A 24,710-nucleotide genomic window follows, 5' to 3' on the forward strand; every position below is an offset into this window, starting at 1 on the left:
ATGATAATTATTAATATGTTCGGCCCTGGGTGAGAGTTGTTTAATTCATGGCCTAGCCTATCTCTGACTTCATGGACATCTCATGCATAGATGTACAGTACATAGGACTGTTAGGTATCCGCTCCTGATAATGCATTTTGTGAATCATTTTATCAACTAGAGTAAAATAGAAGACCTTGTCTGTAATCCATAAATGATACTGGCAGGGAATATGAATAATCAATAAAGCATCCCGGAATCATGTTCATTTTGGAGGACTGACAAGATGCCAAACAACACCCTGGCTCTTCGGGACTTAAAGCAAGGCTGATGCCAGCCCAGGTTTTCTTTGAAGTGGCTGGCATCTTCCCTAGATGTTTCTTATTTTTGAGGGTTTTGGAAAGATGAAGTTTCCTGAACTAATTGCAGAGAAAATGTTTAACAAGTGACATTTGGTTAGAGCTTTTAAAGCCATAACGTCTCCTCCAACCTTTAGCAGGAAGAGCAGAATTGCAAAGCTACCACTTGCTCTACTGTGCTCTTCCGTCTAGCCAGAATATGATTCATAATTAATGTTAGTTGGATAGCGAGCCATAATTGTTTCTTACTGTAAATGTGTCTTTTTGTTGCTTCTTGATATTTATATCATTTTTATAGAAAGTAGCTAAACATAAAGGGGGGATGGCGATGTTTATGACAACATGGGCACAGAGATTAGGGTTCCTAATCTTGTGGATGTCTCAAGTCCAGAATTCTTCCTTAAGATGCAAAGTAGTGTTGGAGCATCGGAATGTTTTCCAGAGCTGGCTGCAGCCTTTCCCTGTCAGGACAACAGAGAGAGTGAGGGAGCAAGCTCATCTTCAGGTACCGCCTCATTCCCTGAGCTCCCATAAACACACACTTCGGCATATGTCCTTAGATTTCAACTCTTCCACAAACCTCGTTTCCCACATGATCTAGAATTTTGCATTTTTTTTTTTATCTCCAGCCTCTTCGTAAGAAAAAGATCCTAAATTTCTTATCTTTATATATCAGGTTAAGGCATCGGAGGCTTATTGAATAATGTTTTCTGGTACAGTGAAAAGTCACTATGTGTTCACAGAGCCATGAAACCAGGGTGACGGTTTAGGAGGGATGGCTACAGAGGCAGGCGTTCTACTTTTCATGCAACTCTGGAGCAGTCCTGAATCCCATCTATACAAATGATTCTCCCAAGAGAATGCTATACACCCGGGCGAGTGGGGATTGGATATCGTCCTGAGAGGAATAGACCAATGTGAGACACACTCATCTGGATCAGCCCAATGGCATTTTCACAAACCACATTCACTTGGAGGAGGGAGCTGGTAGGGAGCGAGAAGAGAGTCAGTGGGTACATAAAATGACTTTTTTTTTTTTTTGATCATTGAAGTTTTGGGAGCAATTCATACTGGATATACTCAATTCCAGAGTCTTGGGAGGGATGCGCTGTTAATCAGGCAAACGGGGTCAAGGTGAGACGACAGAGGACTAATAGGTTGGGGATGATCAGTTGACTCCTGGTCTCCCTAACCCTCCCACCGCATACTTGGCTAGCTATCCTTAGGACAAATTTATTCTGGCCATCTGTTTTTTTTCTCTCTCTCTCTACTCTCAGACTGCAAATGCTGCTAGGGAAAATTGGATTCCTGTGCCAACTGGCACAGGGACAACCTCAGTTGTCCCTCTCTACTACTCAGCAGCCTTTACGCTTACCTTAATCACCTAACATTTACAGTGTCCACGACAGCTGCTCAAAGCCTTTCAACTTCCCACGGGGTTCCTGTAGCTCTCCTTGTCCCTCGTTCTCAGCTGCCCACCTCTACGCTGTTGTAGAGAAAACAGGGGGCAACACCCCTGCCCAAGACCTAATAGGGATGTGTCAGTAAGCCCTTCTGAACCTGGCACGGGCCTCCTCCTTGTTTTCTTTACACCTGCCTAAGAGAGAATTCTCTTTCCTCCAACTACATTCTTGATTCTTTCCCCTTTCTGATATTTTCTTGCTCAGGATTAAGATCTCTCTGATTTGGGCACCACTAATTGTGTATCTCCCTTCCCATCTCCAATACTGTTGCTAATACATTTTATCTCTGCCTGTCCGCGTCTCTTCCGGATCATGCATGCTGTTCACTAGTGTGTATCAGGGGACTCCTCTCAGCACTACAGAAGTATTGGGAGTGGACATAAGATGCTTGCCCTTTAGTGAGGGGAAAGCAACTCATATCCTAAAGGCAGGAAAATACATTTAAATGCATGTGTATCAATGAGATGAACCAGGAGTGGGGTAGAGAATAGTAGGGAGGGAGTGGGGACTTTCAGATATGGTGACATTTAAACTAGTTCTGAAGGAACAAACGTTATAGCCAAGTGGAAGTCCTCATTGAAGTCTAAGGAGCAGGTGACCGCAATGTGGCAGAGTAGCATGGTGTGACTCATGCTAACCAAGAGCCCACGAGGTTGAAGCACAATGCAGAGGAATGAGGCTGGAGGGCCAGGTCAGGGAGTCCTATGGAGCTCTGTAAAGTGACTTTGTTTTACACTAGAACCATTGGAAAACTCATGGGAAAGTTTTGTTCAGGGAAGTGATATGGTCAGACAGATTACAAAGATCTCCCTAGTTCGTGCGCTCCGAGTTAGGCAGATAGTGAAAAAAAAAAAAAGATACAGGAAGACAGGTTAGAGGTCATCACAGTCTTCAAGAGAGGTTGTGAGACCTGCTGTATCTCAACTGCTACAGGTGTCAAGCAGGCTGTTTCTCTCACTCATTCCCTACTCGATCCAATCTCGCTTTTTCTCCCTCCCACCCTCCTTCCATCTTTTCTCTCCCTTCCTTTCTCTTTCCTCCTCCTCTCTCTCTCTCTTCTTTATTTTTCCTCATTAGGGACCATCCAGTTTATTTCTTTACACCCTTCTGAAATACTCTAAAGTTACAAATATTCTAACCCCCAAATGGCAAACCTTAGATAGAAGAGTTTGGGGATCCTTTATGAGAGATACTTCAGGGATACAGCAAGCCCCCTTGTATCTCTTTTGACCTGTTAAAAGTAACACCGAGTAGGAAATTCTCACTTGGTAGGTTCTACGAAATCATAACCAGCACAGAGGCCTCGTCAGCCCTTCGTTTGAGCAGGATTCAGAGACCCCGTTCCCACAAGGCTGAAGGTGATGCGAGTAACCGAGAACAGCGACAAACAGAATGAGCTCTCTGAGGTTTAGGTCCTGGCAGGGGCCATGCGTAAAGAAGGCTCAGCGCTTCCAGGGCTTCCAATTGTTTGAGAGATTCTGAATGTGGTTTCAGGCAGCACCTCTACTTTCAAATGTCAGCAACTAACATAAAGACTGAAATATGCTTATGTAGCAAATGAGACATCTGTGAGGTGTGTATACCATGAGCCATCAGCTTTTAGACCCGGGAGCAATGCGGATGATATTGATGACTTCCAGGAGCACTAGTGTGGTAGGGACCCATCATCCAAGGCTCAAACTCCTGCACTGCTTAAGCTGTAGCACTTCCATTTTCAAATCTTCTTTTCTCTGTCAATGTTTGGCATTGCTGTGCCTTTGGCATTGCTCATAGCCTTACTGATTGAACCCCACACTGATTTTTCTGCCTGGTGGGCCCCACCTGGACCTACTTCAATTTGCTTCTGCTCAACTCACATCCCTCCCAGACCTTCAGGCAACTGCTGGCTCTCTAAGTAGCACCTCATTCCTTCAGCCACTGTTTTGGGTCATTTATTCCATTATTGGGGCAGAGAAGGCTGCATTCAAATCCATGTTCTCTAGTTGCTGATGTGTAACTTCTAAAGATACTATGTCTTTCCTGTGCCTCAGTTTCCACATTTATAAGCCAGGAAGTGTCCATTCACTAGATTCCAAAGAATGTGCCTATAGCTGTTTGTAAAAGAAGCAACTATCACATCGCTTGGCACAAAGATATTGAAATGAAAGGGATCTTTTTCTGCTTCTCCCCACACACCACCATTCTCTCTAAACTTTCTACATGTCTCCTCTGTTTTACACACCATGAATATTGCGATTGTATCCAGATCACTGCCTTAGTGATGCCATCTCAATCTATCTGCGCCAAGGATACCTCTTGCTTCTTTCATGTCAAAGGGTGTTCTTCAAAGAGAGACCTAGTGCTGAGAAAACAGCTCAGTCAATTGAAAGCACTTTCAATACACATATGAAACCTGGACTTTGGATTTCTAAAACCCACGTGAGGGCCAGGAATGGTGATCAGGGACTGTAATACCAGAAACACTCAGGAGAGAAACAGGTGGATTTGTGGGACAAAGTGGCTCACTAGATTTGTCAAACTGATGAGCTCAGCGTTTATTGAGAGTCCCTGTTTCAATAATGTGGGGATGGATCAAGACAGAGACCAGGTACTGACCTCTCTCCTCTCTCTCTCTCTCTCTCTCTCTCTCTCTCTCTCTCTCTCTCTCTCTCTCTCTCTCTCTCACACACACACACACACACACACACACACACAGAACTTCTAAATTCAGCATAACTAGCCTGTACTGTCTAGTCTTATGTCACCTTGACGCTATCTAAAAGGAGGGAACTTCAGTTGAGAAAATGTCTTTATGAGATCCAACTGTGAAGCATTTTTTAAATTAGTGATTGATGGAAGAGGATGTGACCCAGCCTATTGTGTGTGGTGCCATCCCTGTGGTCCTGGGTTCTATAAGGTAGCAGGCTGAGCAGACCATGAAGGGCAACTCAGTAAGCAGTATCCCACCATGACCTCTGCATCAGTCCCTACCTCCAGGCTCCTGCCCTGTTTGAGTTCCTGTCCTGACTTCCTCTGATGAAGAAGTGTAAGTTAAATAAACCCTTTCCTCCACAGCTTGCTTTGGTCGTGGTCTTTGGTCACAAGTAGAAGAGTGACTAAGACAAAGCTTAACCGTTCTTTTTTTATTAATGTTCTGAGCACCCTGGTGCTCCTGCATGTACCCCAAATTCAGTAGAGATAAAAGTGGATCCAAGGTGTTCTTCTAAATTTTCAGTCTGTGCACACCAATCCCCTTTCCTGTCCCAGCATTGCTCACAGGAGCACTGGCTATGAAACAGGTGATGAGCAGACAGGGCATTATCGTGCCCTTCCACATAGAACCTGGCTGCTCCTTTCTCCTTGCTACATATGCTATGACTCTAGAGTCCTGCAAGGTTATGAGGGGGTGGGCAGAACTGATCAAGTTCCTTCCTTCGCTGTGGCCATTTTCCATGTCTTACCTGGTGAAAAAGAGCCGCTGCCTAAGTTGTGCTATTGTATCCCTAAATGTCGCCATTTCCCACACTCTGTTGGGCAAAATTAGACGTGTGCTCTCAACCAACAGCTAAAGTTTAAGAAATGATTCTTAACTTTTGGGGCTGCTGGTGCCCTGGCACAGACCTGTCATTCCAGCCTTTGGGAGGTCCATGCAGGAAGATGCTGAGTTCAAGGGCAGCTTGAGCTACTTAGGGAGACTCATCTCAGAGAATGAGCATGACAGTGAGGGAGGATGGCAGGAGCAGAGAATTGACCACGTTCCAAATTCTTAGCTGTGTTGTCTCATCGCCTATGGTAGAACCTGGGACAAGCTCAGCATCTTCTCCTGGGGCTCTCTATCCTCATCCCTTGTCATTGCATTTTTGACACCCTGCCTCTTTGGCTCACTTCTTTCTGCTTGCTCCAGGGTAAGGACCACTTTTGCCAATGCTAAGACTTAAGCAGATCTCTCCTTTAATCCCCTTCTACAACTTACCTAAAGTTCTAGGCCAAAATTCCTTCTCCTTCTTCTTCCAAACTCCGTGTGTTCCCACACTGTGCCCTTGTCTAGAGTGACTGGCCTCTACAGCCTCAAGAAGCTTCTTAGAGAATCAAGACTCTTCTCAGAAAACATTACTGTTTCTAAGAAGCTGTACCAAGTCCTGCAGGCTGGATTAGCACATCTGCAAAGCTGCAGCAATTTGTACGAAATGTAACACATTTTAGTGTGTTAGGCTACAGCTAATTTCATATAGGTCTATCTCTCAGAAACGGGGATGTTCTTGAAATGAAGGTCATGTCTTAGGCATAATTTTATTGCATTTCTAATCCCCTATATTTTTTGTTCAAAGCTTCTATGTTGCGGTGGCTTAATTGATGTTTATTGGATAAATGAATCAATATAATGCAAATTAGAATCCTGTATTTCTATGTTTAGAAAAATCTTGGCTCATCATTTTCCTTCCTGCCAGGGTTTTATTATTTGTTAGCCCCGAGCCTCGCAGGGTTTAAGGAGAAAGATTAATGGCTGTATTTTCCACTAGCTAAATCAGCAGACATTTTTTTTTCTCTGAAGATTATATATCAGCTTGCAATAATTCCTCAGCTGCATCTCAACTAAATGTGGAGAAGCTTACCAGCTCTGTGCCTTTCTGGACTGCTCATTTTTACACATTGCACATCTTAAATGAGCGACAGCCTTTGGGAAGAGAACCATCTCTCTAGGTTGTCAGGGAACTGGTTGCTGGCTTTTCTTCCTCTTGTCATGACCTATGAAAACCCAGGAAAGAGTGCAAGATGTGAGTGCCGACAAATGCAGCTGGACCTGAGTTCAAAGTCTAGAAAGGACAAGGACAAGCTTCAGAAAGGCCCAGTGACTTCAGACTCCTTAATATTTCCTGTCCTACTCATGTGGAAAACTCAAGGCCACACCTCAACATTAAATGAGAAACTTGAGAGTACAGTCTGTCTTGCCAGCTTCTCTGCCTCTCATACCCAACCAGAGCTTCAAGACAGTGAATCCAAATCACGTTTCCCTATATCTTCCATTGGGACTTCTCTCCCGTGTTTCCTGTGTCTGGCTGACTTCCGGCCTTTGTGCTCAGAGGATCCGCAACGATCTCTCACGCATCATGTCAAAACACAAACAAATCACCCTCACTTCTAAGCCTGCTGCTACTGCTCTCCTCCATTCAGGCAGGATTGAAAATTCAAGAACATCACTGAAAGCTCATGCCTTCCATCCACAGCAATCAGCTACCAAACTGCTCATTCTCTCTCTGTCAAAGCTCCGTAAGAGGATCTCGTGCGTTGTTTAAATTTTACCTCATATTTTATTTTACTGGATGATTATTAAATTCTCGGTTCTTAGAATACTGCATTGTACTTAATGAATTCTTAAATGAATGAATGAATCAATGAATAAAATGATGATCCAGATAGGTTGTTATCATTGGCTTTTAGGTCTTTTTGTTGTTGTTGTTGTTGTTGTTGTTGAGAGTGTAAGCACATCATTTCTTCTTCGTATTTCCCCATTTCCTCTCTTCAAACCATTCAATGTTTTTCAAATTTATGGCCCCCTTTTCTTTAATTGTTGTCTGTATGTATAAGTATGTGTATATATACCTAAATATGTAAATGCAGTGTGCTCCATTCATATAATTTTACTCCTATGTATATGTTTTCAGGGCTGGCTATTTGCATTTTTTTTTTTTTTTGGTTTTTCGAGACAGGGTTTCCCTGTAGTTTCTAGAGCCTGTCCTGGAGCTAGCTCTTGTAGACCAGGCTGGCCTCAAACTCTAAGATCCGCCTGCCTCTGCCTCCCGAGTGCTGGGATTAAAGGCGTGCGCCACCACCGCCCGGCAGAAACAGAACCACACGGACCCGGGGTTTGAACTCGGGACCTCACTCGCGCCAGCGCCGCGCGCTTAACAGGCTGAGCTATCGCCCAACTCTCTTATTTGCATTTTTTAAAGAAAGACATATGTCTTAGGGTTTCTATTGCTGCAACAAAATACCATGACCAAAATGCAAGTTGAGGGCAAAAGGGCTTATTTGACTTACACTTTGGCACTGAAGGAAGTCAGTACAGGAACTTAAACAGGGCAGGATCCTGGAAGGCAGGAACTGATACAAAGGTCATGAAGGGGTGCTGCTTACTGGCTTGCTTTCCATGACTTGCTCAGCCCACCTTCTTACAGAACTGGAACCAGCAGCCCAGGGATGGCACCACCCACCAGGGGCTAAGTCCCGCCCCCACTGATCACTGAGAAAATGCCTTACAGCTGGATATCATGAAGGCATTTCCTCAGCTGAGGCTCCTTCCTCTGAAGTCTCTAGCTTGTGTCAAGTTGGCATACAAAATTACCCAGTACCGCATATAACCCGGAAGTGGAAACTTATACACTTGAATAAGAGAGTTTACCTTAGTGCTAACAGAATAATCAGAAAGACAAACAACTCTTCTAGCTATTTTCTTTTTTAAAAGATTTATTTTTATATTTTTACTCCTTTGAAGAGTGTGTGTGTGTGTGCGTGTGCGTGTGCGTGTGTGTGTGTGTGTGAGATATCCTGCTGGAGCTGGAGTTACAGACAGTTGTCAGGTACCTGACGTCATCCCTGGGAAACAGCTGAGTCCTCCACAAGAACATTAGTGCTCCTAACTTCTGGCCCTCCGCAGTACTCTTGCTCTTAACCTCTATATTATTAAATGTTTCAGCCATCCAGGTCCAAGCTCACATAAAAGCAAATTAGAAGTAACTATGCAACTCAGGATTTTATGACATCAACTACAATGAACTTTAGACTCGTCAAGAATGAACCTCTCTGCCTGGCGACTGGGTTTCTTTCTAGCTTTCCAGGCCATGCTTGGCAGACTCGGCTTCTTGGTGCACTTCAAGATCAGACTTCAGTGAGGCTCTAAAGTGAAAATATCCTCACAGTGAGTGAGGTCCTTTTCCTACTGCTAGTGGTAACAGAAATGGCAAATGGAGCAAGGCCACCCAAAATCTATATGCTCTGCACTTTATCTAGTAGGTAGGCCCGTTGTAAATCACCTACTGTAGGTTTTACTTAGATTTCTTAGTGCCTGGCTTATTACATTGTAGGCAGCATTTAAGTAGTAATTCCAAATATGAGTACACAGTCTACTCAGTCATTTTATATGTAGTTGCTAATCTTTGAGAGGATGTTAAAAATGCATTCCTATATATCCTTTTTGGCGACTGTTGTAAGTTGTTTTCCCTAAGTCAGCACAAACATGAAAACCGAGCATTAATTTTCCTGCTTAGAAATCATTTCAATGATAATAACAATTTTTAAATTTTGGATTCTAAAGCAAATTATATTTTAAAATTCTGGTGTATTGTTAGAGAGTGAGTCGCATAGAGGCGCGAGGAAGGCAGCCCCGTGCTGGAGCATTCGCTTTGCAACAGGACTGCATTCACAGCCCAAACAAAAGCCATGAGACCCTTTCCACCCTTTCGGAAGAGCTTCTTTCTGCATTTGGCTTTCAAATGCAAGGTGGAAAGATTTGCCCTTCCAGCATCCCTTGTCTTGATGATGCCCTGTAAAGTGATGCACTTCAGTTGTTTCTGTTTCTCCCTGGAGCCTCAGGAAAGGAGAGTGTTGGCCTGCAATCTCTCTCTTCATGATTATTCCCTTTGCTTCAGAGTATGTGTCTATCAGTATAGCCCTGGGTGGCTGCGTATGTCTCCCACCCTTCTTCCACCTTCTCTTTGTTAGAATTAGCTCAGTGAGAGCTCAGAAGGCATGCTCACCTGCTTTCACGGCAAACCCTCCTTCAATCAAATCTGTGACCACATAGGATTTGAGGAAAAGTTCCCATGAGATGCCCACTAAGGAAAGTGCTTTCCAGAGTAAAGACTAAAAACAACAACTTTGCACCAGACCTTCAGAGTAAAATGCACAGTCAAATGTTTGTATGTTGAGAAAACTCATGTTGATGTTTTAATCACTCAAAATGATGCATATGGAAAGTACATAAGTATAGAAAATAAGTATTTGAAACAAAAAGATCTCCTGCTATACAAAAATCGTAATTTTCCCAAATATTATATATTCTTTTTATCAACACCTATTCTGGTTAAGTAATATTCATGGTTGCTAAAGCTATATGAAAACACAAAGATAGATAGGTAGGTAGATAAGTAGATAAATAGACAGACAGACAGACAGACAGACAGACAGATAGATAGATGATAGATAGACAGACAGACAGAATAGATGGGAGGAAGGGAGGCACATAGGGATAGACAGACAGACAGACATAGATATATAGATATGGAGATACATAGGTAGACAGACATATTGATTTAAAGATAGAATTGTACCTAACTAGTGGTATAAATGAAGATGCTAGATACATGAAGATATATTTATAGATAGAATGATGTGGATATTGATAGGGAGAGGTAGTGTAGATGAGTAGCTAGATGGGTAGATAGAGGACAGACATAAATGTGAATATATAGATAGAGAGGTTATGAATGTTGCCCTCAGAAAGCACTAAGGGAGCCCAACGTAAGTGTTCTCTGTGCAGCTCTTGCTCTGGAGAAAACGCCCTTACAGTAAATATTCTCTGAGGTGTTGTGCATTCATGAGGGCATCTGTTCTATGTCTAGGGAGAGGAGAATGCACTGGCAGATTAAACATCAAAAATATCTTCTTTCTTTAGCCATTTCCCTTTATCATGTGATAATAACCTCCTTTAGATTTCAGAACAAACCAAGAAATGGCTGTATTTGACTAGATGATACTTTTTCATTAAAAACACAGAATTTAAACCTAAAATAAAATAAAATTCTCTTAAAAGAGGCCCAAAATTGAGATGAGAACTGTTTTCTTCTGGGTCAGGTGTTGGTGGGTAACCATGAAAGACTATTTATACTTAGTGGCCTGTGATAGTGTGCCTGCTTTTCTTTTCCATGTGAAGGTTGAGGGATGTAGACTTCACTGTGACAGGTACACCTGGACCCAGTGCTCCTTAATTTGGTGACGTTCTACCCATATCTCTCGTGTTTGAAAATGTTTCCCAACAATAAACTGGTTAAAAAGCCTTGCTGACCTCCAATACAAGCACCAGACACATAATCAATTAGAGCCTTGATCGAGATCCTTCAAAAGCTCAGTTGTCATTGGAAGGTGGAATATTTTGAAGGTGGGGTCTATTGAAAGGAAGTTGTGCCATTGGCAGTGTGCCCTAGAAGGAGATAGCAGGATATTGAGAAAAGACAGTTTAGAAGGTCTATGTCAGTGCAGGAAAACCAGTCATCTCGGGGCCCTGTCAAGTGAAGGTTCGATAAAGTAGTCTGAGCAGAGTTGTGTTTCCTCAAGTTCCCAGCTAGTACCTGGACTACCCTGATAAACAGAGAACACCAAAGGATGCAAAAGGCTAGTTAAGGTAACATTTTCTTCTTTTTAAAACTTAAGAAATCTGACGGAGATATCACATGCAGAAACAGGAAATGATGTCAGACTAGAAGCCTCAGTTCTTCCCAGGTGTCTAACCCCACCTCACCTTCACGTCTGGCTCCAATATTGGAATTCAAAGTTGCATCCAGATATCTTCACTGGGAAGAAAGGGCCTGATGACCCACCATCCTTTTCCCTATTGTTCCTTTTAAAGGTGAGGCTGGAAAGCCCCAGACTTGGAGGAACACAATCGCCAGCCTCCCCATGCCTCCCCTTTCCAAGAACATGGTTCAGGAAAATGAGTGTTGCCTTAACTCTTCTCAGTCTATGCTTCCTCAAGGTTCTCTCTGTACATATTCCCCAATTCTCAAGAGTCTTTGAAGGTTTAGATTTTGAAAAACAAACCAGACTTTTCTCTTTTCTAACTTTTTTTTTCTAACTTTTTTTTTCTAACTTTTTTTTTCTAACTTTTCTCTTTTCTAAACCATATGACCCCTCTGGAGCACTGAGGCCACGGTGAGGGTTGAGGAAAGGACAAAGGCCTAGTCTCAGAGCAAAAGAGCACGCATGGATACATGTGTCAGAACATTGGGGATCAATTTACATGTGGGAAATAAGCCCAAGTGGGGTTTTTTATGCTTGTACCCCAAATAGGAAACATCCCAGGCCCGTAAGTGTGCCTCACCCACGTAAGTTGGAGGTTGGAAGGCAAAAGATTTTTCATATTTGTCCACACATAGGCAGGAAATTAAAAACCTATACAGGGGAGATCAGTCAAGAGGTCATACAGGGAAGTCAGTCGGGAGGTCATACAGGGAGGTCAGCCGAGAAGTCATACAGAGAGGTTAGCCTGGAGGTTATACAGGAGAGATCAGCCAACAGGTCATACAAGGAGGTCATCCTGGAGGTCATACAGAGAGGTCAGCCTGGAGGTCATACAAGGAGGTCAGTCAGGAGGTCATACAGAGAGGTCAGCTGGGAGGTCATACAGAGAGGTCAGCCGGGAGGTCATACAGAGGAGAGGTCAGCCAGGAGCTAGCACATTTAGTGGACTTTTTCCAGGAACTAGACTTTCTCTAGGGTCTCGAGAATAAAGCAATGGCTTCCTCGTTCTGCCCTATTGCAGCACGGACCCATCTCATAGGCCCTAGGCTACTCGTACCAGCTGGCCTGGACAGCTCTAGAAAGCCCAGGGTTGGAAATCTGCATGTGGACGGCTGCAGACTGCAGTCCACAGCAACACATGCTCCTCACAGAAAGCTTTTTCTCCATGGAGCTCACCTACAGCCCCTTTGCGCAAGACTGTCTAGTCGATCATGATGAAATCTGGCCTTAACAGGAGGTCAAAGATACAGATATTATCTGAAAAGTCTTTTGGAGATGTAGATAAAAATGGCAATGATTATCAAGATGTTGGTGAAATTGCAGTTAATGTATTTTTTTCTATATTTCCTACTTTCCTAGAAGAATGTTCTGCCTATGTAATTTTGAGTATGCTTTTAATTACTTAATAATTAAATTTCCTTGGCTTGGACTAGCTGAGATAAAAACTGGGAACAGATAGTCCCACCTACATCCAGACCCTGGGGAGCTGTATCTACCATTCATTGAGTGGAGTCTCAAACTGCCAGTATGTGCCATGAATGGTAAGCACAGACAGTAGCACGAATGAACAGAAACTTTCTCATTGTATTCTTTCATGTGCATAACCAGGCCACGGTGAATTCTGAGCCTCCATCTCTTGCAAGGAGAGGGCTTCTTGTTCGCCCGGCCACCCAGAACCAAAATAATCACACAGAAACTATATTAATTAAAACACTGCTTGGCCCATTAGTTCTAACTTCTTATTGGTTAATTCTTACATCTTAGTTTAACCCATTACTATTAATCTGTGTATTGACATATGGCAGTGGCTTACCGGCTAAGTTTCAGCAGCATATCTTACTCTGGCGACAGATCCATGGCATCTCTGACTTCATCCTTATTTCTTCCAGCATTCAGTTCTGTTCCCCCTCCCCCACCTACCTAAGTTCTGCCCTATCAACAGGCCATGGCAGTTACTTTATTCATTAACCAATGAAAACAACACATAGAAAAAAATACCTCCCACACCATCCATCAGCAGAAATTGCTCCCTTGTTATTCAAGTTATGAAGCCAGTGGCTAATGCTAAGTACTGACCTCTCCCCTCCCCTGTTGTTCAGGGACTTCAGGCCAAACAGACATCAAACTTTTCACTTTTTAATTTAAATTTTGTTTTTGTTAAGATGATGTGTTTAATGTATGTGTGTATTGTGTGTGTGCGTGTGTGTGTGTGTGTGTGTGTGTGTGTGTGTGTCAGAAAGCAATGTTAAGGAAGTCAACTCCGTCTTTCTCTCATGAGTTCCAGGAGCTGAGAAGCAATTTGACCTCAAACCATCTCGGTATTCCAAGTCTTTCCCTTTCTGTACAATAATCAGAGTTCAGGTCAGAGCTACGAGAGAGAGCAGCGCAACGGAAGTGAAGGCTGAGAAGGGAAAAGTGGTGCCCACCTGCCTGCTCCCAGCTCCACCTCACAGGTCACTGTTTCTTTCCCAGGCCTGCTATTAGCAGTGGGCCAGAAAGCTTTGATCTTGACTGCTGCACATAAAGCAGGCTGTTCACTTCATGCACACACGCATTTAATTCAGCTTGTTCTGCGCACTGCTCCAGCCTGGCATTTTTCCATATAGGGAGTTCACAGCATCTTCCGCAGTACTCCTAAGATGGTTGCGTGTTTGATGCATGTGTTGTAGGCTAATAACCACAGTGGCACTATCACTACTTTGCCTTCCCATCCAGCCAGGAAAGTCCGTACATTCCATGGCTGACTGCCCCACAGAGGGCAACCCAGTGAGGCCTGTCACTTTAGACTTTGATGTAAGTGAATGATTCTAATGATGTTGATCTTCAGCTTATATCAGAACGAAAGCCTGTGTGTGTGTGTTCGCGTGCGTGCGTGTGTGCGCGCGCGTGTGTGTGTGTGTGTGTGTGTGTGTGTGTGTGTGTGTGTGTGTTTGTGTGTGTAATTTTCTCTATCTGTAGATCAGGATGTAAAGCTCTCAGTTACTGCTCTAACACCATGCTTGCATGCTTGCTTGGATGCTACCATGCTCCCCCCACCCACAAAGACACTGTATTAGCCTTCTGAAACTATAAACAAACAGCCATAAATGCTTTATGCAGGGCTAGAGAGACATCTCAGAGGTTAAGAGCACTGGTTGCTCTTCCAGGGATCTTGAGTCCAATTCCCAGTAACCACATGGTAGCTCACAACCATCTATAATGAGATCTAGTGCCCTCTTCTGGCACGTAGGCATACACACAGTCAGAACACTATGCATAATAAATAAACCTTAGAAAAAAGAAGAGCTGCCTTGCTTACAGTGTCTCTTCACAGCAATAAAACAGTAACTAAAACACAGGTATATATCATAAACACACCAGAATGAGGAGGGGGAAGAGGAAGAACAGACTAGACTAGTGAGAAAAAAAAAAAAAAAAAAAAAAAACATGATTTAAAAGAAAAGACCATGAAGGACAAAAAGAAAGTTTTGGCTTTTTTTTTTTTTTTACTAGTCTTTCCTTCCCAGTGTATGGTGGCTTCTGTTGAAGGACAGAACTCTTAACAAGAAGCCACAATGACTTTAAAACAAAGAGGAAAGATGAGCAGGGATGGTAACAGTAATCGTGGGAAGAAACCTGGAAATGAGAGTAGTGCAGGATCATCAAGATCATTAAGAAAGTGAGAAAAAGAACAGTAAGTGATTGTTATGAGTAGCTAGGTGATTCTTGCAACATCTCACCATTTCTCGGACTTCGGTTCAGCCAAGTGTACTGTGATAGTCGTGACTGCTGCACAGAATAGTAAGAGAAGGCCATGCCAATAAACTTGCACAGAACATAAAAGATAGTAGGGATGTCAGGATGCTGCAGGGTCCTCTCAGGAAACAGAGTCCATCCAGAGAAAGAGACTTTTGTAAAGAAATTGCAAAAGTGTTGGCAGAGATGAGAAAGTGGGACATGAGGGTGCTTGCAAGTTGTCACTGTGGTGTAGTGATGGGAGCAGCGGGCTGCATTCCTGCCCTGCTCCCGTGGCGCCCAACTAGCTTTACCCGAAATGACAACACACAAATTGTATTCTTTTAAATACTGCCTGGCCCATTATTTTCAGCCTCTTACTCACATCTTGACTAACCCATATCTAATAATCTGTGTAACACCACCAGCGGTGTCTTACCGGGAAAGATTCAGCATGTCTGTCCTGGTGGCTGATTCCATCACATCTCTCTCTCTGAGGAGAGTCAAGGCAGTCTGTCTAACTTAGGAGAGGCGTGGCATCTGACTGAGCCATCTACCTCACTTCCTTCTTCCTGTTCTGTCCACTCCACCCACCTAAGGGCTGGCCAAGGCAGTTTCTTTATAAAAACGGAAGACCCTCCCACATCACTGTGGGAGATTATGATGTCGCCCAGGCTGAAGGCAAAAGTAACAGTTTCTTTTATCTCCAGCTATGGCAGGAGATATGGAGGAAAGCCAGTACGAGCTTCATTGTGGAGTAACCCTTTACCATCCAAAGAAGGACCATACCTCTTGCTTCTGCCCTCTCGTCTGAGGTCCTGCTGAAGCCTCGCATTGTCGTACTCATAGGAGAGAGAAATTTGAGTTATACTGTTCCCAGAAGTCTTGGCACAGAGCAAAATAGAGAAAGGTAGTGATGAACAGGTAAGGTGGAGGAGATCAGTAGGTATTCAACAGAACTGTTTGTATCCTTCATCCCTGGCCCACCACACACACACACACACACACACACACAACACACACACACACACACACACACACACACATACACACACACATACACACACACACTCCTTTATGTTTTCAAATAAAATTATGCATGTAGAGTTGGTAGAAACAATTTTTATTTAATGATCCCAACAGTGACCACTTGCTAACTCCTGTAAACATTGTTTTTCATTCCTCTAGTCTCAGGTCACTCATGGGTATTTACCGCAAGAAATAATAATTCTTTCACTCCAATCCTGTCTCTATGGTACTTAAATATTCTCTAGATTCTTAAGTGATTCCATGTTCTTCCCCTAGGATTTTATTTACTAACTCACTGCCAGTGACAGAATTTAGCACTAATGATGCTAGATTTCCAAGAAAACCACAAAGGAGAAACTAAAGAATGAGCAAGCAGCTGGCTGTGTTATGGCTGACCTGTCTTTTTTGTTCCTGTTCATTCCCAGTTTGATTAGTAACGACCTTCAGTCAACTTGAGCTGCCGTGAAAGTATAAGCATCCTCTCCCCACCCCACACCCACCGCCACCGCCATTCCTGAGAGGTGGAGAATAGTCAGAGGATAGAGGATGCTGGATCTGTGGGACTAACAAAGGACGTCCGTGCTCTGATTCTTGAGATGGAAGCGCACGGAAGCACAGGCCTTACAGGAAGCTGTGAAGCTGTGACATTTGGCCAGTGGATTGTGCTGTTGTGATTTCCATATGAAGCACAGTCTCAAGGGCCCATGTGCTTGGCCATTGTCCTGCTTTCATTCTGTTACCGTGATAAAATGTTCACACAGTATCCAAGCATCATGCCACATGCCAGTCACTCACAAGGAAACAAAAACGCTGTCTCAACAAAAGAAACACGTAGATGGTAATGCATCATTGAGTTTCTGAGCACATTTAACATGGCCAGCTCTAAGACGGACTCACACTATGTATTATGTGGGATATGAAATGCTTGATTTAAATCTAGATGTTAGAATTAGACTTAGGGACATTATACAACCAGCAGGGACTGTTAAAAATGGCCAGCATTATCAAAATTAAGAATGTTACAGATAGTACTCTAAGCTAGCTTAGGCTGGAGATGAAAGAACATGCCTTCACTGTTTTAGAGACATTGCTGGGGCAATTTGAATGCAGACTGCGTAGCAGGATTTTTAGTCAAGGTATTATATCTGTCAATCGATTTAATAGAATTGTCTTTAGTTATGCCTGCAGAGTATTTAAATACCATCGGGTCTACAACTTCCTATCAAGTAGTGTGGCAGCCACCATGACATGTTATATGAAAAGAGGTGAAGCCATTGTGACCAAAAGCCAGGAACTAGTGAAGGGAGTGGAAACTGTGGACAGCAATTTCTGCTCACGGGCTTGGAATCGTTCTTAAAAATAAAGGGGTGGGGGAGAAACAATGTCTTCCTACTGATCCTACTCTCTCAGCAATGGAACCCAAGCTTGCAGTCACCCAGTGAGAACATTCAACCCCAGATCTGCCTGATCTCATTAAGCCCAGCTACACACCTTTTATCTAAAATATGCTGAGATGGAAGGAGTATAAAACTGTTTGTTTGTTTGTTTGTTTGTTTGTTTTAGAAATGTCATTTTTTTCCTTCTCTGAATTTCTCATGATTGAAATTACAAGAATCTCTAGGTTGGAGTTGAGGACCCAAATTTGGTTTGTTCTGACTTCCTCCAACCCCACACGTTCTTTTCCTAGGACTGTTTCAGAATGTGTTTTGAATTTATTCAATGTCAGTGAATAAGGGCCAAAATAAATTCTTGAAGAATTCTGAATCTAAATAACCCATGAATTTTCACCATAGATAGAAATAAAAGTTAACAGGATATACAAGATACCTCTCTCTCTCTCTCTCTCTCTCTCTGTGTGTGTGTGTGTGTGTGTGTGTGTGTGTGTGTGTGTGTGTGTGTTTTGTGTGATCAGAGATCAAACCCAGGGCCTTCTACATGCTAGACAAAGGCTCTACAATTGAACTGTATCCCCAGTACCAGAAGGTAACTTTGAAGAGAATGTTAATAAATGTCAGTTTCTGATAGTTATTACAGGATTATTTATACTTATGCCACATGGATGTAAAAAACAAAATAGAAAAGACCTATCTTCAAGGCAGTGGGCCCTTTCTTCAAAGGAACAAACTGTTTATGGAAACAGTGAAGTGTTCATATAATGTGTATGAGGTGATTAATCATAGGATAATGTCCTTCATTGGATTTGAAAACATTTGTTTTAGATGGTGCCTGCTTCATGTCTCTGGATACATATGAGGCTGCCTGCACTCTCCCACAAATGATGTTTGGAAGTTTGAACTCCCTTTATGGCTCATGTTTCTGTATAATAACATACTCTTACTGCACTTGAATGAAATTCCCATTTAAATGCCTTCAGTCAGGATACCCAAACAAAAAGGAAACACGGTAACATTTCTCCCACTGTGCATGGGTACCCTATGTTTACCTGGAATTTAGTCTGTGGATTCTGGGAAGTGTGGCAAGGAACCAGTTCTTTTGTGGGAAGTGGGGAGGAGGAAGCATTTTGTGCAGAAGGAGGGAAAAGCTGAGGATTGGTTGGTGTGGTTCTTGGTGCCATTAGCAATTTTTGTCTTCACGGAATATAATCAGGGTTTTTAATCTATTGCTTCTAGAGGCTAGTGCTCCCCTCTCACTAGGAAACATTTATTTTCTCCATCCCTGAAGATGGGTGATTCTTAATGTTTAAGCAAATCCCTGCTCTGTCTGTCTCCATGAGGAAAATAGAAAAGCTGAGCCTCCCTGCTGCCTGCAGGGCACACAGGGCATGTCTGATGCCTCTCAGCTGCTGCAGAGGGTGAAGAAGAGAAAACCACACGTGGGAGTACTGTCCACTCCGTTTTCTAAATGGAAAAGAGAAGGAAAAATGAAGAACATAGATCCAATGTCTCCAGTCACTGAGCTGGCCTTTGAGTGGCCTTTGAAGGTCCCGTCATCACCTTCTGAAACTGAACTCAACCACAGAATCACTCAGGTTCTCCTCAGTCTTTGTTATAGACTATCTGATTTCGCCATCAGTTTGAGCCCCTCCCTTTCTCTCCACCTGGGATGATTAGCGTTTGCTCATCACATATGTAGCAGCGCATCCCCTCATTGGAATTAAGTACATTTCTAACAGAAATGTAACAGAGTAAATAAGCTATCAAGGCAAGCCCCAAAGTCCCCAACAATCTAGGGAATATAGTGTCTCCATAAGGATTTTGGTCCTCTGTCTCTCCCTGGAGCTCTCAATCCTTCAGAGTTGGAATCTTTTTTCCCTTGGAGGTTCAGGCAAAGTAAGACCCAAGTTCGTGATTGAAATAAGTAGAAATGCTAGGAGCAGAAATCCCAGTCAGAGTTCCAAGGCTTGCCTTCCATGGGCATGCGCTCATAAAATAATGAATGATGAGATGAGGAATTAAAATGGCACACAGTGTCAGCATGCATGCATCCAAGACCTGATATCATCTGGGAACCAATTGATGTACATGAAGCAATAGGACTAAGAATATGTGTTATCTATGGCCCCGCTACCAGAAAATGATATAAAATACATTTTATTATTATAGTTGCAAGAAACGCCTAAAACTCCATTTTTTGTCTGTTTTCTTTTACATTGCGCCATCCACTGATACATATTGAATGGCTCATAATATGTGTATGAACCACAAATTATAATAGATAAAGAGCAAAGTTGGAGAGAATTAAGGATGCTTTGAATGTATGTAGGTTTTAATTTACTTAATTGTTTCAGAATGATACACGTTTATCAGATTGCACTGACCCAGTCGTTTAACAAGTACTTAATTGGAGAGGTACTGAGTACTCAGAAAGATACAAGAAGTCTAAGAAATTTTCCCTACCTTTAGCAAAAAGAATTCAGCTCCATCCCTTGAAGAATGTCCATAGAACATGCCTTCATAGCAATAAAATAGTATTCTTTAGAATTTAAAGCCATCGTGTAACAGAGATATCAAATATCATAAGAACCTGAGCACTTCCAAAATACAGATAGCTAGGCATCTCGCCCTAGCTGTAGTTAATGTGAAAACATTGCTATCTCAAAGTCAACTAATTTGAAAATTTGTTATTGGTGATATTTTTCAAAGATTCACTTTATTCATGTATATGTTAGAGGCCAGCTAGGGTTATAGGAAGTTGCGAACTCCCTGATATGGGTGCTCAGAACTTAATCAGGTCCTCTGGGAAAGCAATAAGCACTCTTACCTGCTAAGTCATCTCTCAAGATCTTTTGCATGCTATTTTCAGCATAGGATATTTTCCCATGGCCTACAAAGCCACAGAGTAATGCTCAGGGGTTGCTTCTTGCCTTGTGTTCCTTCAAAGAATTCTAAGCAGCTATCCTCGACTTCATGCGAGCAAGTCAAACTCCTCTTCCCATGCTGCCACACCACAGAAAAGCACGTGTCCTCTAGATAATGGTCCACTTAGGAAAAGAAATCCCAGCCAGGCATGCGGGCATGTGTCTGTAGCGCCAGCTACCCAGAAGCCAGAGGATCACTTGAACCCAAGAGTTCTCACTATGGGCAACACAGAGAGATCCAGTTTCGATAAAAGGAAGGAAATGAGGAAGGAAAACAAGGAAAGGAGGGAGGAAGAACGGCGGGAAAGTGGTGGGGAGGGGAGGCGTTAGAACCGAGCTTCACAACTGTGACACTTCTGGCATTTTATTTCAAATAATCCCAGCAGTATTTCTGGCCTGGGTCCATTGCCTGCCAGGATCTCTTCATCACCCTCTGTCATTCAGACAATGCTAAATGTTACTAGATGGCAAAAATCACCCCGGCTGAAGAATGACTATGTCAAAACTGTGACCATTGCTTGTGCTTTTCAAAGAGGACGTGAAGTACCCCAGGCAGAGTGCCAACACAGAGGATGCACGCATGGATCCAGGACCAGCCACTTCGTATGCCAGTAGTAATGACAGGTGTGGAAGACACGAGCAGGAAATGTTGGAGAAGCAGGAATTGTTAGGAAGATCTGAGCTGTGATGTTTACTCACCAACAAGACTAGTCTGGGACTGTCACTATCATTGCCTCTTGTCCTCTGCAGAATGAGGAAATGAAGGCAATGAATGCTTGACTGTTAGCATAGTCATTTAGTTTTTAGGTGTGTTCACTATAATTTATACCTAAAATTATCAAGGATAACAGGCAGGTGAATCTATTAGGTACTGTTGCTCTGTGATTTTTTTTTCTGTTACACTTTAAAAAAATATTTTATTTTTCTCTATAAAGCTGTGTATTTTTTGTGCCACTACTGTGTTATGTAGTTATGACTTGAAATTGTGTATGGTGATACCTTTAGTAGCTCTGTTAATAATCAGTTATGGTTCTCCTTGCTGAACTGTTGGCTACTTAAAGATTATGGAAGAGAGCGAGTCATTGTCTTCAGTTGTGTGAGCCCACTAAGCTCCAACATCTATATTCAAACCCATGCTCATACAAATAGCCTTGTTTAACTCCATGTCTCTCTTTCTGCTTCTCAAGTTCATGGCTTTTTACTCTTCAATTATAATCATTATGTGTGTTTGTGCATGCACATGAGTGCATGTGTGAACACATATAACCTGCTAAGATCATTTAGTATTGTTCATATGTATTTAGGGCTGACCTTTTGAGACTGGTTAATGTATAAAAGGAATTATCCCTGAAGAAGACTGATTCCCTATCTCTCAGCAACTATTAATTGCCTATAGCTCTTCTTCTAAGAATGAAGCCCTGTGAGAATTCCTCCATCTACACTGGTGTCAATGGTGGTATTATTTTATAGGCTTTATTTAGGCAACAATATTCTTGACATTTCCTGAATGAAGCTTCCGTGTCATATATATATGTGTATATATATATATATACATATATATATATATATATATATATGACACTATTCTGACACAGATGTTTCTTCCTGGTTCTCTGACTCTTACAATCTTCCTTCTCCTTTGCTTTTAGGATACTCCCTGGGCTTATGCTGTGGGACAATGGTCTTGTACCCTATAAAGATTTGTCGCTTGTATTGGTTTAATAAAAAGCTGATTGGCCAATAGCCAGGCAGGAAGTATAGGTGGAGTGACCAGAACAGGAGAATTCTGGGAAGAGGAAAGGCTCAGTTTGCAGTCATCACCCAGACACAGAGGAAGCAAGATGAGAATGCCTGGCTGATAAAAGGTATCAAGCCACGTGGCTAACACAGACAAGAATTATAGGTTACTGTAAGATATGAGTTAATTAAAAAGCCTGAGCTAATAGGCCAACCAGTTTATAATTAATGTAGGCCTCTGTGTATTTCTTTGACTGAATGACTGCGGGACTGGGCAGGACAGAAGCCTGTGTCAACAGGCTTAGATGTAGGGATTTATGTTGTAGGTATATCTCAATTGGCATCCTAAAGTCAGTTCTTTATATTTTGTTCAGTTGTGACTTTCTGTAATGGTCTCCATCTATTGAAAAAAGAAAACTTTGGTGAGCAATCAGCTACACTATCTGTGGGTATCAGAATAAGTATTTAGAATTAAGTTAGAAAATATACTGGTGTAGCAAAGTTGCAATAATAAGTCCTCTTCTTGTGTCTATGGCCTCACCAGACCTGGGAGGTGTGGTGATTTACAGTACCAAAGCATGAATTTCCCCCTAATGAGTATACCTTAATCTATTTAGACAACTGTTGGTACCTCGGAATATAAGTGCCACTAATGTGCCTCTCAGGATATCCTGCTGTGATGGTCATTGTGGTGGCTCCTAAAGCATCACAGCTGGGATGTGGGACTGGTGCTTGCTTCTTTCCCTCAGCAGCTTGCTTAGCCCCTTCCGGTACTGATGGTTCCGTAGCCTCCCTATATGGCACCACCAACTGGAGACAAGCACTAAAAACTGAGCCTGTGCAGCACATTTCAGGTTCAAACCATAGCAGACACCAACTCTGCACTGGTGACAGTCACAGCGTAGCCTGTCGTAAACCTAATCGCCTCCTAAGGGCCTTGCCACCACACAGAAGAGCACTCAGAATTACGGCTTCAGTGTATGACTAAGAAAGGACAGGAGATTCGGTCCACAGCATGGTGGGTATTTTTCACTGAAATCAAAGGAAAAAAAAAAAAAGAACTAGGACATACCACCTATACTCAGAAATAAAGAATAGTGAATATAGAGAAACAGATGCTTTTAATCAATTTATTCAAAACTCTAAAGCTTTAACATGTGCCAAGATAATTGAAATTGGCTTAGCTGGCTTTGGGAGAAAGATGTAAATTGGAAAATTGCAAACAATGACACAGACTTTCTTACGCACTTGACACAACACACAAAGGAAAGCTGCAGAATGAATAAATGTTCTTGTCCAACTCCCCAGGAGCAAGCCAAGCGCTCAGAGGTGAAATTAAAAATGAGAAAATCAGATATTGGTCTCAGGAAATAAACTAACAATTTTCAATCAAATCATTGAGGAATCTCTCCTCCTCATTATTTCAGGTTGTTCTGGCAAGCAGACCCTTAGGGTATATCGTATGCTGACAGGAAGCTCTATTAAGATGCCTAAAGCTCCTTTGAAATCTCCAATTGCTTAGACTTAATACAATTAAGTAATGTATAATATAATAAAGAATATAATTACTTACAGGTGGGTTTTTTTTTTTAATTTTTTGGGACAAGGTCTCCTGTAGTCCAGGCTGGCCTTGAACTTCAGGTCTATCTGTTTCCAGCTCCCAAGTGCTGGAGAAGGAGAGAATTACTTTAGAGGGATGCGTCTGCTGTTTGTGTTGATTCAGACTCAAACCTATCCATTCTGGAACCTTCTGTGTTCAGAGAATTGGTTTCTGCTGGGTGGTAGTTGCTCATTCTTATCTGTTCAGTGTGATGTGCTTTTATGTGGACTTATATCATATTTAAACATTCTTAGACATAACTACTGTGGCTACCCTAATGTGCGCAACATAATTGCTCCCTTGCTCTCAACAATGAGACTAAGAAGAATTTCATTTGCAAAGTAAACATGTGATGAAATCTGATCCCATGTGTCAAGCTATGACATGGGGCATAAACATGGACAGAAGGGAGGTATTAGATACTTGGAGCAAAGCATTCGAGTTGAAATGCTTTCTCCTGTACAAACATCGTTTCAACTCAGATATCAGGTACCACCACTGGACTTGTGGACTGTGGCTATTTCTTTAAGAGCCCCTTTCCCTTCCATCTAGCATTGAAGAATTTGTTTCTGAAGCCTCATTGGAGGCTGACATCTGATTTCTAGTTTGAGGTAGAAACGACCATTTATTTGAATAATTTGTTGGTGTATTTAATAATTTACTTAGCACTCCCTTGCTGCCTATGGCTAAGCGTGACTTTCCTTGCTACCTGGAACGACTGACCTGGAGAAATAGCTGAAAAACAAGTCGTTCCCTTTCACAACCTGGCCAGTCTCGCTTGCTTACTCACGCCACCTTGTGGTTTTAGAGTATAAAGTGAGACTACAGACTGTGCCCAACGCTGAAGCTCTTCAGGAGCGGTCCTGGCTTCTGTCCAACACCAGCGATGTCTCCGTTCCTCCTCTCTCACTGATGTCAGAGTACTTATTCCAGAAAGATTCGTACAGCCTGTCCAAAAGCTTTGAAACACAAAATTTAAAAATGAGAAAAGCGTATGGTGCTGAAATTTTACATATTTT

General features: G+C 42.5%; 1 protein-coding gene across 1 annotated transcript in view; it reads left to right on the forward strand.

The window, feature by feature from the left end:
- The window catches only part of Rab3c (RAB3C, member RAS oncogene family), a 174,388-nt gene that overhangs the window by 116,101 nt on the left and 33,577 nt on the right, over positions 1–24,710 (forward strand). The gene's annotated exons all lie outside the window — the stretch shown is intronic.

The sequence above is a fragment of the Arvicola amphibius genome, chromosome 3, assembly GCF_903992535.2.
Source record: "Arvicola amphibius chromosome 3, mArvAmp1.2, whole genome shotgun sequence".
Classification (NCBI taxonomy): domain Eukaryota; kingdom Metazoa; phylum Chordata; class Mammalia; order Rodentia; family Cricetidae; genus Arvicola; species Arvicola amphibius.